Here is a 14,164-nt window from a genome sequence, read left to right as displayed (position 1 = left end):
CCTTTTGTTTTGACCCCGTGGCCATCGGCTGAGGCCTCCTGGGTTTCTGTCTCCAGCCTGGACCTTGCCCTTAAATCAGCTGGCTCAGGCGTCTGTTAATTTTAACCCTAAAACCCCTGTGTTCATCCAGGCTACTGGAATAGAACACATGGGCCGGGCGCCTTGGACATCAGCGATTTACTCCTCGTAGTTCTGGGGGCTGGGAGCCTGGCATCTGGGCGCCGGCGGTTAGGTTGTGGGGAGGGTTGTCTTCCTGGCTTGCAGGTGGCTGCCCCCTTGCTGTGGCCTCGTGCAGTGGGGCTGGGGAGAGTGGGAGAGAGAGTCTTAGGGCTTGAACGTGAGTTCTGGGGGGACACAATGCAGTCTCCCTGACCAAGGGAGCGTTAAATAATCAGTGGGGCTCAACCTAGCTTGGGGCCCTGGTCCATATCGTAGAACGTGAAGGTTATCCACAACAACAGGTGAGTGAGCTGGGCCGTCACGGGGTGAGGGCTGCTTCCAGGAGGTGCCAAGTCCCTGTGCCTGTGTGAGCTGAGCACGCTCCGGTGACCAGAACAGGCTCTCGAGCAGATTTGCAGGTGCTTGTGGTCGGAGCCCACATGGGTCTGTGTGCTCAGGGGTGGTGCGTGTGGAGGGAAGAGGGCTGATGGCCCCTAGCAGGCTTGAGGGCTGAACCCTGGCATGCCAACTCTCAAGTCTGGGCGGAGGAGGAGGCAGTTTCCACGGAGGTGTGGGCGCAGAAGCCCCAGTGGAGTGAGTTGTTAATAGACAGGTTGTAGGAGCAGAACTGGTGGGAAGACACCTCCTGGGTGAAGGCGGTGGGAGCATGGGGTCAGGAAAGAGTGTTCTTTTTTTAAGAGGCGAGAGTGCTTTCGTACTGATGGGAACGCTCAGAGGGGGAGGGGGTGGTGGTGGGTGGTGCAGGATGGACCATCCGGGGAGGGAGGACTGGAGGTGTGAAAATTTGAAGACAGATCAGAGGCCAGAGTCCCGACACACAGGGAGTGACTGGTCTGTGTTAGGTTGAGAGCCTGGGAGACGAGGGAAGAGGGGAAGATGGGACCAACTCAAGTGGATGACAAGGGACAATGCAAGAACTTGCTTTGAGGCCTTCTGTTTTTCGGGGAAATATAGGCAAGGTCAAGACAAAGGAGAGAAGGGAGACGGGTGGGGGGGCATTGGCATTATCACCCCCACTTCTATGTTTTTGAGGTGACTGAGCAAGAATAATGTATTTCTATGTATCCAGCACTCCTCATAGCTATCAAGATGACTGCATTTTCTTTCATGGAGAATAAATACACATCGAAAGCTTCCACACACTTAGTGACTTGCTCATGGTCTCGAAATTACTTAGTGGTTTCTCTTGTCGGCAGGGTGTGCACACCAAATGCAAAGTACGTTGGTATTTTTGAAGGGCAGTTTGGAGTCATTAGTAAAATCAATACCGCATGTAGATTTGGACCCAACAATTCCATGAAATCCAGTCACTTTGATGTTTGAAAGGCAGAAGGAGGGAGTGCTAAAGAGATGAAAAGATGGAAGATGGAAGGGAGGACCCTCAGGTGTTAGGAAGGGGTAAACAGTTCACATTTATTGAGCTCTGGCTACGATCCAGGCTGTTGGTGAGCGTTTTCCAGCCACTCACCTCTACAAGGCCGTGAAGGCGGTGATACCTTGGCCTGGGTTTGCAGACCAGTAGGAATCGCAGTCAGGTGTCACCTGCGTTACCACCAGTCACAGGACCAGTAAGTGGTGGAACTAGTACAAGTAGGTTCTCCAAGTCCGTTGCCTACGTTGAACTCCCGCCCCTTCACTTCGGCTTGCCCTCTGACCCTCAATTACATATAATCTCTTTCTTTAAAAAAAAAAAAATCTCCCTCCCAAGCTTTACTGAGATATAATTGACCTGTAACGTTGTGTAAGTGGAAGGTGTGAAAAATGACTCGATACATTCATATGTCGTGAAGTGATCACCACAACAGGGCCGGGTAACACCTGCGTCACCTCACGTAATTACCGTTTCTTTTTGTGATAAAGACGTTTGAGAGCTACTCTCTTAGGAGCTTTCATGTGTGCAGTACAGCTTTGCCAACCATAATCGTCACACTGTACATTAGATCCCCTCAGAACTTATTCACCTTATAACTGGAAGTTCATACCCTTGGACCGGCATCTCCCCACTTCCCCGACTCTGCAGCCCCTGGAATCCACCGTTCTGCTCTCTGTTTCCACGAGTTTGGCTTTTTTGAGCTTCCACATAGAAGTGAGAACATGCAAATATTTGTCCTTCTCTGTCTGGCCCATTTCCTCATCTCCCCATCTCTTGGGTCCTGGTGCACCACCAAAGCCCAAATCCACAAGAACCACACGGGGCCAAGGACTCGGGTGGGACCGGTAATATTTCTTGCAAATTCCATGACAAATAAAAAAGTCTCACTTCCCACCAACAGATAGTTCCATGTTAATGGAGCTGATCACCAAATTATAATGATGAAAGGGACACTTGTACACTTTTGGAAGTGACTTGTAATGATAAACACTCCTTTCTCTCTCCTTCAGGCTTAACCACAGAAAAAAAAAAAGGCAGGACAAGTCGTGTGTGTCATGTAATGTTCTTGGTTGACTACTGTGCTGAGGTTTTCAAAACTGGTATCCTGAACAAGCGTATTAATTTGAATTCGAAGTCCTTTTGTACTTAAATGATGGGCGCAGGCACATATGAAATTACATATGTTGGTTGTCTCTGATAGAAGACGGACACTCAGGCGGTCCAATGTGACAAGAGACGACTATTTTCCCGACAAGAAATAAAGATGCGTAAACAGTCTGTTAACACCATGAGTTGTAGTTAGACGCTGCGACACTAAATTTGGAGCCTGATAATAACTTCTCAGGGTTCCCGACTTCTCCCTCTGCCTGCCATCATATGTACTTCCATATAGTTTATGGTTTTAATATTATTCTGCGGGTTTGTCCAAATCATATTACAATGAAGTTCCTCTCAGAGAAGATCCAGCTGAGTAATGAAGAACAATGTTTGCATTAAACTTAAGGATGGATTTCGTGGGCGGAAACTGGGTACTTGGACCTCTTGCGTTTTGTTAGGTGGGGATGCAGCGAAGCTAATTAATTCGGTCATGATAAAGACCTTGTAACATTGCCGATTCTGTACTTACATCCAGAGAGAAATTGAAACTCCACGTAGTCTCTTCTGGAACACCAGAGACCGTAGGCCAGAGGGGGTTCAGGCTCTACCTAATGACCTGTGTGAACATCCTGCCTGCAATTGCTAATGTTTTCCATCGTACGCATGGGGCTGGATTCTTAGTTCCCAGGAATTCTGCGGTTTCTTTCGGGTGTTAGATCCCAGGACGGTGAGCTGGGGCCGGGAGGTGTTCCAGTGTGGAACAGCAGTGCGCTTTGGTCAAGGGGCTCTCGTGGGTTTGTGGGCCAGGCCTGACATTCCTCTGTGGGTGGAGGCACTGTCCTTCCCTGGGAAAGGGAAAAATCAAGGCGTAGGATGGGAATCTCCCCAAGGTTCCTCTCGGCCCAGATAGGCCAGGATTCTACAACCCCAGGTCTGATCTCTGTTCCTTCTTTGCAGTTTGTTGCCTGGGACTCTTCAAGCAAGCAGGGAAGTCTTAATGGAAAACTCACTCCCCTACTTTAGTGAGGCCCCCAGACAAGGCAAGGGGAGCAAGGGGACAGAGGGAAGTGACAGCCCTGCTGGGTTTTTAACACCATTGGTGGCTCAGGTTTGGAGAGAGGCCTTTTCCTTTAAAGACAAAATACTTGCAATAGAGAAAAAACAAAACAAAACAAAAAAACAAAACAAAACCCATGCAGGTCAGTTTGTCGGCAGATCTGATCATTGGCTAAATATACAGGGCAGTGAGGGGTGGCTGGAGCGGGGGCACGTCCCTCTACCCCTCGAAGGCCACTGTTCTCTGGGATCATCGCATCCTGGTGTTGTTGTGTTAATATGGAGCAAGCAGTTGTCAAGAAATTATTGAAAATTAGCAGGGGGCTACAGAACACAAGATGACAGATTGGTGCCCGGGATGCTGGGGGAAAGAATAATTTCCAACCTTCAAGTGAAAGCTCAGGTTGCTGGTTCTTCATTTCTGGAAGCTGAACACAACATTTGCAGCACATGTTGGATAAATTAACCTTTTGTGAATTTTGGAAGCTGCCGCCGGCCCCTCCGCCTCCCTCTCTCAGCTTCAGCAAGGAGGTGGACTCACCGGATGCGGAGGCCACTGTCCCACGGGGCGCACTCCCTCACAGGGCCCCCAGGTGTTGCAGAATGGCTGGAGTGTTTCTGGACTGGAAGCCCCACGAGGGCAGGGAGGGACTGTGCCTGTTTCATATTTCTGGTGCTTGGCACGTAGTAGGTGCTCAGGAAAGATGTGTAGCACGCACATCTCCTGCAAGCAGGGTGGGCATGAGGAGCAGAGCGGAGTAGGAGGAGATGGGGGGCGAGGCAGCTTATTACCACCCCCCCCCCCCCCCCCCCCGCACAGCAGACCCCCTCCCAGAGGCCGAGGAGAGCGGAGGAGCCCACTGTTGGAGCTTCTCATGCTCTCCCTCACCTGCCTGCCGTCCTGGAGGCCAATGGCTAAGTCACACGGCCAGCAGCAATGCGATTTTTCTGCAGGGCCTGCATGGAGGGAATTTGGGAGCAGGGGTGCCTCTCCCCTGGGCATCCCAGAGGCTGGGCATCATCAGGGCCAACCTGAGGGCTCCCCGGAGGGGGAGGAGCCACCAAGCCCTGCCTGGCCCCCACCTCCCAGAGGAAGGCAGGAAGTGTCTGCGGCTCGGCACATGTGGATGCGAAGTGACTAGTGTTTCTGTGCTCCCTTTCTCATATGGACGTTATTCAGCTTTTACTAATTGGCTTTACAATTTTCTCAGTAGTTAATATTCATCTGTCAGAGATGGAAGCATAAATAAATAACTCCGGTTCGAGCACACCTTCTTATTAGACCATACATCATGTTAGAAAGTTCGCATTCTTTAAGCGGGAAGATGAAATTAGAAACATCTTGAAGAAGCCTTCTTGTTATCAATCATGTCATCTTGAACATGTTTCGAAGCTTGCTGCTGGCATCAAGAATAGATGTTTTATTCAAAAGAATGTATTTAAAGAAAATGACAGCGTTTTTCGATTTTGGTTTTTTTAAAAACAAGAAATCTTTCAAGCCCTCCGGACTTGAGCATTCTGGTGCCTCGGAGGATGTGTGCAGCGGCTCTGGCCTTTTCTGGATGTGCCCGTAGGGGTAAGAACTTTCTGACCCTTTAGAAAGCAGGTGGGGCAGAAAGACAAACTTGTGGTTTGGCCCGGTGTCCTGGGTCCTGTGTGCCTTTGCAAGGCCACTTACCCTGTCTGGGTCTCAGTCTCTGTCTCTTCACTTAGGACATGAAGAGCTGCGCTGAGATCAGTGTTTTGGCTCAGGCTGCTCCAACAAATGACTATAAGCTGGTGGGCTTCAATAACAAACCTGAATTGCTCGCAGTTCTGGAGGCCGGAAGTCCAAAATCAAGGTCCTAGCGGGTCCAGTATCTGGAGAGAACACCTTTCTTGGTTCGCAGATGGCCGTCTTCCTGTTGTGTCCTCATAGGGTGAAGAGTGGAGAGCAAGATCCTGTGTCTCCTCCTCTTTTCATAAAGCCATTGCTCTCATCATGAGGGTCCCAGCATCATGACCTCATTGGACCCGAGTTACCCCCCAAAGACCCTCACCTCCAGATACCACTAATACCTCCAACATTGTTGAGGTTGAGATTTTCCTGCTCCGGGCTCACTGCCTGCCCCTTTTAGGATGGGGAACATAGGGTCAGACATCCTCCAATACCTTCCACTCTGACCTGCTTGACTTCAAGAGAGGTGGGATGAAGGGTTCACATGCTTCTGTATCAACCCCTCCTCCCAACCCCTTAAGATCTCTCCACAACCCCAGCCAAGCCTACAGTAAGTTCCATAGCACAGTGTGTCTAGCAGGGTGGTTCCTGACCCAGGAGAATGGATCTTTGCCCCAGGCCTACCCCGTTGCCCTTTATGACCTTGAGTAAGTCACTTTCCTTCCTGGGCCCTGCTTCCCCCATAAAATAAGGCGTTGTTGGATAGGCTGATCTCTAAGAGCCAAGATTGAGTAGTTGCCCTGGGGGTTACCAGATAGTGAAGGCCCAGATGTATCTCCACAAAACAAATCGAGTCCGACCTGTTTCCCCGGAGCTCAGATCCTACAGGACAATGTTCCTTATTGGAAAGATGGTCTAGAATCTGTCAAATGAATCCAAAAAGCATAGGGCCTCAGTCCATCACGTTTAGAAAGCATATGGGGCAGAAAGGTCAACAACAGAGGTCATTCTAGGGGGAGAGAACTCCAAACTTTTTATCTCCATGATGGTCCCAGAGAATGAATAGCAGCATCCAGACCCCACTGAATTGGCATCCAGTGATTCCTGGAATGTCAGGCCTTCAACAAACATCAAACATATTCTAGACGAGAAAATAGAGACTCTGAAAGAGGGACTCATTGGCCCAAGGTCACATCCCGGGTGGTGGCAGCGGTGGGACCAAAGCCCGAAGCCCTGCTGCTCTCCTCCCCCTCCCCCAGGGCCCTGTCTGCGGCCCTAAACTTGCTTCTTGTTTAAAAGCGTGAACACAAGTCCTCAAAATGCACAACTTAATTTTGAATTCTTTCCCTTCTTTACGCTTAAATATAAAGTCATAGTTTGTAAAAATGCATAAACACCGAACCTACACTCAGCCGTATGCTGCCAACCACACCCATCTGCTGCCCCAAATTCCCAGCATGACTGACTGTCAAAAACTCCTCATGGACAGTTTGCCAAACACTTCACAGCCAAATCGCATGGAAAATTAATAGTGTTAAGTATGTCTGTGACATCTCTTATGAATCAAATGGGTCAATTTACGACAACATGTTTCTCTCAACCCCCAGTTGAAGCCGGAAGGCATCGGGTCGTAGGAGTGAAGCAGCGGCCAGATCAGGAATGAGAGGAGGTTCCAGGGCCAGGAGCCCACACGGTCCGGCGGGACGGCTGGGCCTGGAACTCGCTTCCAGGATCTGACACCAACACAACTGCAGGGCCTCAGCGGAGGGAGAGCAGCAGATGTCCAGAGGGCGGATCACGGGGTGGGGGCGCGGGGGGCCGGCCCCGGACCAGGCTCTGGCAGAGGCACGTGCAGGCGTGGGTGCCGGGGCGCCGCGCGAGTGGCAGTGGGCTTGGAAAGGCTGCTGGGAGGCCACCTCCGGGACCTCGATTGCCAGGCTGACGCCCTCGGGGAGAGGTGCCCAGGCCCCCGCAAGAGGAGGTTGGTGAGGAGGGGACTATATGGACTTGAGACGAGAGACCGTCTGAGGTCCGCTTGGTGACCTTCGGCAAGTCACCGTCACCTCTCTGATGGGGCACTGCTGGGTCACTCCTCACTTTTCTGGCAGTGAGAGCCAAGTATTGGTGTGCACTGGGCCGTGCGTGTGTTCAGCTTTACGGAACCCCATCACCAAGTGCTCAGAAGCACTTTCTGGGGTCACCACAGCTATTGCACCATTTCACAGCTGAGGTCACGGGGCCCAGGCAAGGGCCACCAGCAGTGCAGCGACGTCGGGTGTTGTACGTGGCTCGGTGTGGGCATCGGCGCCCGGCCGGGCTGGGGAGGAGCCGGCCGTGCCTGTGCAGGCCTCGCGAGCTGGCTTGCTCAACCTGCGATGGCCCTACGACATCGGCCCGTCGCTTCTCCCTCATGTGAGCGGGGGAGGCGGTCGCTACCCCTCTCGGTGGCGGCTGGAGAGTCAGGCTTTGGTTTACCCGCACTGTGTCACCTGCACGGGGGTTCCAATTTCATTGCCGGGATGGAGTCAGGTACTGGGCTTTCTGACAGCTGCCCGGGCGATTCTGTGCCACTGGGGCTGTGAACACCCTGGCCTGGTAGCCAAATTCATGTTTTGTTTTTTTTTTTTTAAAGATTTTATTTATTTATTTATGAGAGACACAGAGAGGAGAGAGAGAAAGAGGCAGAGACACAGGCAGAGGGAGAAGCAGGCTCCATGCAGGGAGCCCGACGTGGGACTGGATCCCGGGTCTCCAGGATCACACCCTGGGCCAAAATTGGCGCTAAACTGCTGAGCCACCCGGGCTGCCCCAAATTCATGTTCTCAATCAAGGCTTTAGTTTTTTTTTTTTTTTTTTAAGATTTTATTTATGTATTTGAGAAGGAAAGAAAGCAATAGAGAGCACGAGTGGGGTGAGGGGCAGAGGGAGAGAGACTCCCCACTGAGCCAGGAGCCCCTGAGACCATGACCTGAGCTGAAGGCAGGTGCTCAACCAATTGAGCCACCCGGGCGCCCCTTAATCAGGGCTTTAAAAAAACAAAATCTCCACATCCTTCGTTATTCACCGTGTCTGGGAATTCCCAAACCCAGTTCAATAAACAAACTGACTTCCAATAAAATAAAGTTTGAATCGTGCTATTAACTACTGGTTTTTTTTGTTTTTGTTTTTGTTTTTTTTTTTTTTGCTTTTTTTAAGGACGGGGGAGAGAAGCTTTTCCAAAAATGTAGATCTGTCGGTGCGTCCATGGAGCGCTGCGGTGAGGTAGCTTTGACGCCGCCGTCGGGTTTCCATGCTCACCTGTCCACACTGCCCACTTGATCTTCCGGAGGTATTTAGGGGAACAGGGCCTGCAGGCTCCTGGCGGTAGCAGGTATGGCTGTAGTGGGAGACGATGAGGTGTTGCCCTGGTCCCTCCCCTCTGAGGGAAGAGCTGCCGTCGAGGGCTCTCAGGGAACCCGCAGGAGGAGAACGACTGTCCGGACTATCCGTCCTTCAGAGTTAGGCAGTGAGGTTTGAAGGTGTCCGTGCCGCGCCTTCGCCTTACTTGCTCCTGTTTCTTGGGGCGGGTGCTCCTCCGGGTTCTCAGGGGCCCCAGTCTCCGGTGGCGGCCCAGGCCCCACTGTAGCCCCGCGCTGCAGGCTGACATGCACCCCCCCCCCCGCCTCCCTTCCCCTCCCCAGGACACGGCCTGGCCGCCACTGGTGTAGACCTTCCCCTGCTTTTCAGAGAGGGTCGTGTTGTCTCAGTGTGGACACCCTCGAGGCGGGAAGCAAGGCCACAGCTGCCCCCAGGGGTGGGTCTGGGGGTTCGATTCCCTCAGGCTGTGATTTAAAAAAAAAATGGGTGAGCTCCTTGGGTCTTCCTTGAATTAAGACTCAAAGTGCATCTGGCTTTTGGCAACAGGGTCCGCCCTGCTGTCAGAGGTCTGTCCCGTGGTCTGTCCCGAGGTGACATTAGCACCAAAGACGCTTTGCATGGGCAGGGCCCCCGTACCCACCCTCGAAGCCGTGGCTTTGCTAAGTGACGACAGCAGCGACGATGGCACTATCCACCACCAGTAGTTACGCAGGCGGCGTGCCGAGCACCTTACCGACGCCTTGTGTTTTGTTTCTCCCCACAGTCCTCTGTGGAAGTTTACTTTTATCCCCATTTTACAGGCAAGGAGGCCGAGGCCCAGGAGACTCAGGAAGGTGGTCCTCATCGGTGGCAGAGCCGTTTTTCCACCTGGGTTCTGTTATTTGTAGGGCCCGTGTCCTTTCAGCTCTCGGGAGTGCAGGCCTAGAAGGTTGTCTTGTAAATTCAGTTGCAGCGAGGCCCTGGGTTTAGGTCCAGTCTGCTTTCTGGAGGCCCTGAGGGCTACATCATGGAGTCCATTTGATCAATGTTCTTAACACGTTCTCCATTCCAGAAACAAAACCAAAAACACCAGGCCGTGAGGGGCATTTGTTTTTAAAGGAAGAAACTGTGAATTACTATGTTTTAGAACTACAAGGGGTCCTAAAGACGATGTCATCCAAGCTCCCCATTTTATACATGAGAAAACCAAGGCCACGGAGGGAGGAAGCAAACTACCCAAGGTCACAGAAGGGCGAGTAGTGGATCTGCCACCATGGTGCCCCCATCGCTCAGGTGGGGGCTGCGGGGCAGCCAGGAGGCCAAATGCTGGTGACATACTCAGTGCAGTACTTGGGACAGAGTGGCCACGTTTGGGGAGAGGCCATGAGGCCTGTGGGCGGGCGGGGATGGAGGCAGGGGGCTAGGACCCCAGAGGGAGAAGCGGTGAGAACTGGGAACAGGGCCGGGAGAGGCCTCCTGGCAGGAAGGGAAGGCCGTGCGAAGGCACGGGCTCAGCACAGGACGTACGGGGGCCGCAGCACCAGCCCTCTGGGCTCTCGGTGCCCCAATGGGGCACAGACAGGTGGGACACGGGCATCGCAGCAGTAACAACTGTAAGAGCAAAAGGGATGGACAATGGTGATGCTTTAAACGAAGTTTGAAAGACACTGCGTTCAACACCTTTGTTCACTGAGCTCTGTCCAGAGGCACCGAGTTAAGGGAATTTAGGCAGCTGTGCCCCTCCTGACATGGCTTGTCCCTGTGTCACCTGAGCTGTGGGCCTGGTGGCTTTTCAGAGAGCTGGGAAGCCACGAGGCCCTCTGTTCTCCCCCCGAGCCGCACCTTGTATGGCTGCTGTGTGCCCCTGGATCAGAACTGGAGATGGTGGGAGCGGTAAGACCCATCGCCAGAGCCACCGGGGTGGTTCCAGCCATTCTTTCATTCGTCTCTCCAAATTGCATCGTAATCAAACTTTACAAACATGTCCATTTCTGACCAGATGGCAGCATGCAAAATGCCATTTATTTTGGAATGCTAAATCAAGGCCTGTTTCCTTTGTCCTGTTTTGTTCTTGGACTTTTATTTGTTCCATTTCCAGAGCTTATGATAGGTCCTGAGGTCCTAGATCTGGGAGTTTTCTCCTGAAAAGGGTGTGTGTGTGTGTGTGTGTGTGTGTGTGTGTGTGTACACACGTGCATAGGCTGCTCAGTATCTCAGAAGCAGGGCTGAGTGAGTGACCTAGAACCAGCCATGCCTGAAGCCTCCCTATGTATTGGGCACGTCTGACTTACAGTCCCTGTGTCCATGACAGTGACGCTCTAGATAAGCAGGTCCAAACACAGCAGTCCTGTCTGGTGAGCTCATCATCATACTCTTCCCCACTCGACAGCACCCTGTGACCAGAGAGTTTGTCCCTGTAGGGTCTAAGGGGGGCACTGAATGACATATTTCTTCCATGTTGTCCCTAAAGTGGCCCAGTGGAGAATTGGTCACCAGAATTCTATGCCCAGAGTAGTCTCACAGCATCTAGGGCCAACCCTAGACCTGTGAATGCTGCACATGCATCGTCTCACTTCATTCTTCCTACAACCTTGGTGGCCCAGAGAGGTTCAGGAACGTGCCCAAGATCACACAGCTGATGGGGACTGGAGTAAGGCCAAGAACCAGGACTGCAGAGGTGGTCGGTGAATTTAACCCTGGTGCAACAAGCATCCCCGGGGTGTGGCTTTGGCACATCTACACCACATCAATTATAGTGGGTTGAAGGGTCATTCTCCTAAACCCATGTGAGCTGGAGAAAGAGTGAGGGGTCACCCTGCAGAGGCTAGGCCTGTCTCCCAGAAGGATGTGAGCACAGGGGGAAGCCAGGGGACAGGGCCCATGACGGGCGGGGGCCCCAACGTCCAGGCTTCAGAAGGAAACTCTAATGACTCAGGTTTACTAGACGGGAGGAGGAAGGGGTAGAGAAATGTCTGAATATTTGAAGAACCCACGGAGAAGGCATTAACTAGTTCTGCATGTCCCTGGTAGGAAGCACTAAATTCCGTTTCAGTTTAAGGAAGGACCTTGTTTGTGATGCGTAAGTGTGCAAGGACCTGGTTCAGTTGGTAGTGAGTGCGCTGTCATGGAGGCATCCTATCAAAACAGAAGCCACTTGCCACTCCAGTGAGAATTTCAGTATTCCCTCGGTGCACTGGGGGCGGGCAGCGATGACAGCCTTCGAAGCCTAACATAAAACTGAGCCAAAGTTTTTAATTAATTTCCCAAAGATCCCAGAAAACATTAGAGACAGACATAAAGTTTCATAGGACAAGATGTTCTTTCCAGCACTATTTATCATATATTAAACATCAGAAACAACCCAAATGTCCCCAAATTGGGTATTGGAGAGGCAAAATATGGTACTACCGTATAATGCAATATTGATTTGTCATTCCGATGAGGTTTAAAAACAGCATTTAAGTCACACACACAAAAAACTTGCCGCATGAGTAATGTGAGTGAATGGTAAGCGAAGGAGGAGGAATGCAAAGCTGTACAAACGCATGTGTGCAAGAATGCCTCAATATGTACACGCGTGCGAGCGCACACACACACAGACACATACACACAAATTGACTTAGGAATAGGAAATAGTGAAGTGCATAGGCTGGAGCAAGAGAGGAGCGTGAGCTTGCCAGGGCCGCACGCCGTGCCGCATGCCCCAAGCTCCTCACCAAGGGCCTCTATCACTTTTAAAATTGAAGCGCAAATTATAATAATGTGATTTTTGAAGACGAGGATGACACGGGGAAGCACGATATCGTGTTAAGTGACAAATCGCAGGATGCAAGAGTATGCATATATTATGACCCTAATTATGCACATAAATTTAGTTATTTATTCCTTATTTGTTCCACATTAAGTATTGCGAACAGCACAGGTGAACCCACCTGCGTGCCCTCCCCCTCAGCCCCGGGGGAAGCCGAAAGCAAGGGTCTGAAAATGCTGATGGTGGTTGTCCCTGGGCTCGGGGGGGTTGTGGGTCATTTGGTTTTTTGACTTTGTTTTTTTCATGATTTTCTAAATCTTTGTTTTGTCTTTTCCCCTATTAATGTGTATAGAATCGAGAGGGAAGCCCCAGAAAAGCCAGAAACAATCCCTGGAGGCTATTAGGAATCCAAGGAGTGTCGGGTCCTGCTTCCTGCTGCTCCGGACTTTCTGATCCTCACTGAAAGGGCCAGCTAGCCGAAGAGCCTCCGGACCCCGGGCCACCTGGCGCCCCTTCTCTAGGACGGGGGTGGGGTGGGGGGGAGGACAGGCACCATCGCCAGGTTCAGCTGGGGTTCCCGCCAGGCGTGACCCTAAGAAGTCTGTGGTTGTCACTTTGGAAACTGGCTCAGGAAGTCCCAGGTCTCTTCAGGATGCCTTGTTAAACAGGTCCAACCAGAGTCATCAGCTCAAACCAAGCCTTGTCATAACCCCCAGAATCACAGCAAATGTAAACGGGGGGGGGGGGGGGGGGCGGTGATGACACCCCTGGAGTGCACATCAGGTTTACTCATACTTTTATAAAGAGGTAATTTGCAAAAGTGCAGTTAATCCCACCGTGCTTTATAATTCAAATGTCGCTGGAAATGATCGCTGACATACAACTGATTAACAGCAGCCCTTAGTGCCAAATAAATCAGCATCTAATCCAGAGTATGTATTAAGATGGAAGGAGATAAAGAGAACCTTCCCCCCACCCCCCTCTGCTGTTATTTTGATAGAATGCCCAACTTTTCCCAGAGGTTTGGGAGTTTGACTAAACACCATTTCTCACCGGAAAGAGACACATACGTGATAAATTGTCGAAACCTAAGTGTGATTTTTTTCCCCATGGAGAAATCGAGCCACCCCCCCTTCCTTTGGTATATATGGTTGGGAGGACCTGTCAATCACTCTGCCCAAAGTTGGGGCAGGGGGAGGTGAGGGAGGCCACCTCTGTCCCCCTACAGTCTAGAAAGATAAGCCACCAGTTCCCTCCTTCCCAAGGCATACTACACTTACATTTTTGCTTTCGATTCTGTGAGCGACCCTCTTTGTTTCCAATAAATTCCTTTCTTGGAAAAAAAAGAAAGTTAGCCAGTGTTTGTTTCTGGGGAAAAAAAAAATCCTGATATAAATGTGTTGAAGGAAAATAATTCTCAGATAGTGAAGTTTTAAGAGTTCTTTTAAAAAACACACAAAAATCAAGGAATGGAAAGGACTCCCCTCCGCAGCACTCCTACTAAAAATAAATACGGTATCTTCAAGGAAGACACGTCCTAGGTGGTCAGGGGATTTCTTCCCGGGTCAGCTGCTCTCTGGGCTTGAGGGGATTTTTCTGTCTTTAGTAAAGACCGTTAGGTGTTACACTTCAGTATATCCTGATTAAAAAACCTGGCCCTGGGCCTGGACGGCAAGCATGGGCCTATGTGGATATTTTGGGGCAGAGGGTGACC

Source organism: Canis lupus, chromosome 3 (genome assembly GCF_048164855.1).
Source record: "Canis lupus baileyi chromosome 3, mCanLup2.hap1, whole genome shotgun sequence".
Lineage (NCBI taxonomy): Eukaryota > Metazoa > Chordata > Mammalia > Carnivora > Canidae > Canis > Canis lupus.
This window is presented reverse-complemented; position numbering follows the sequence as displayed.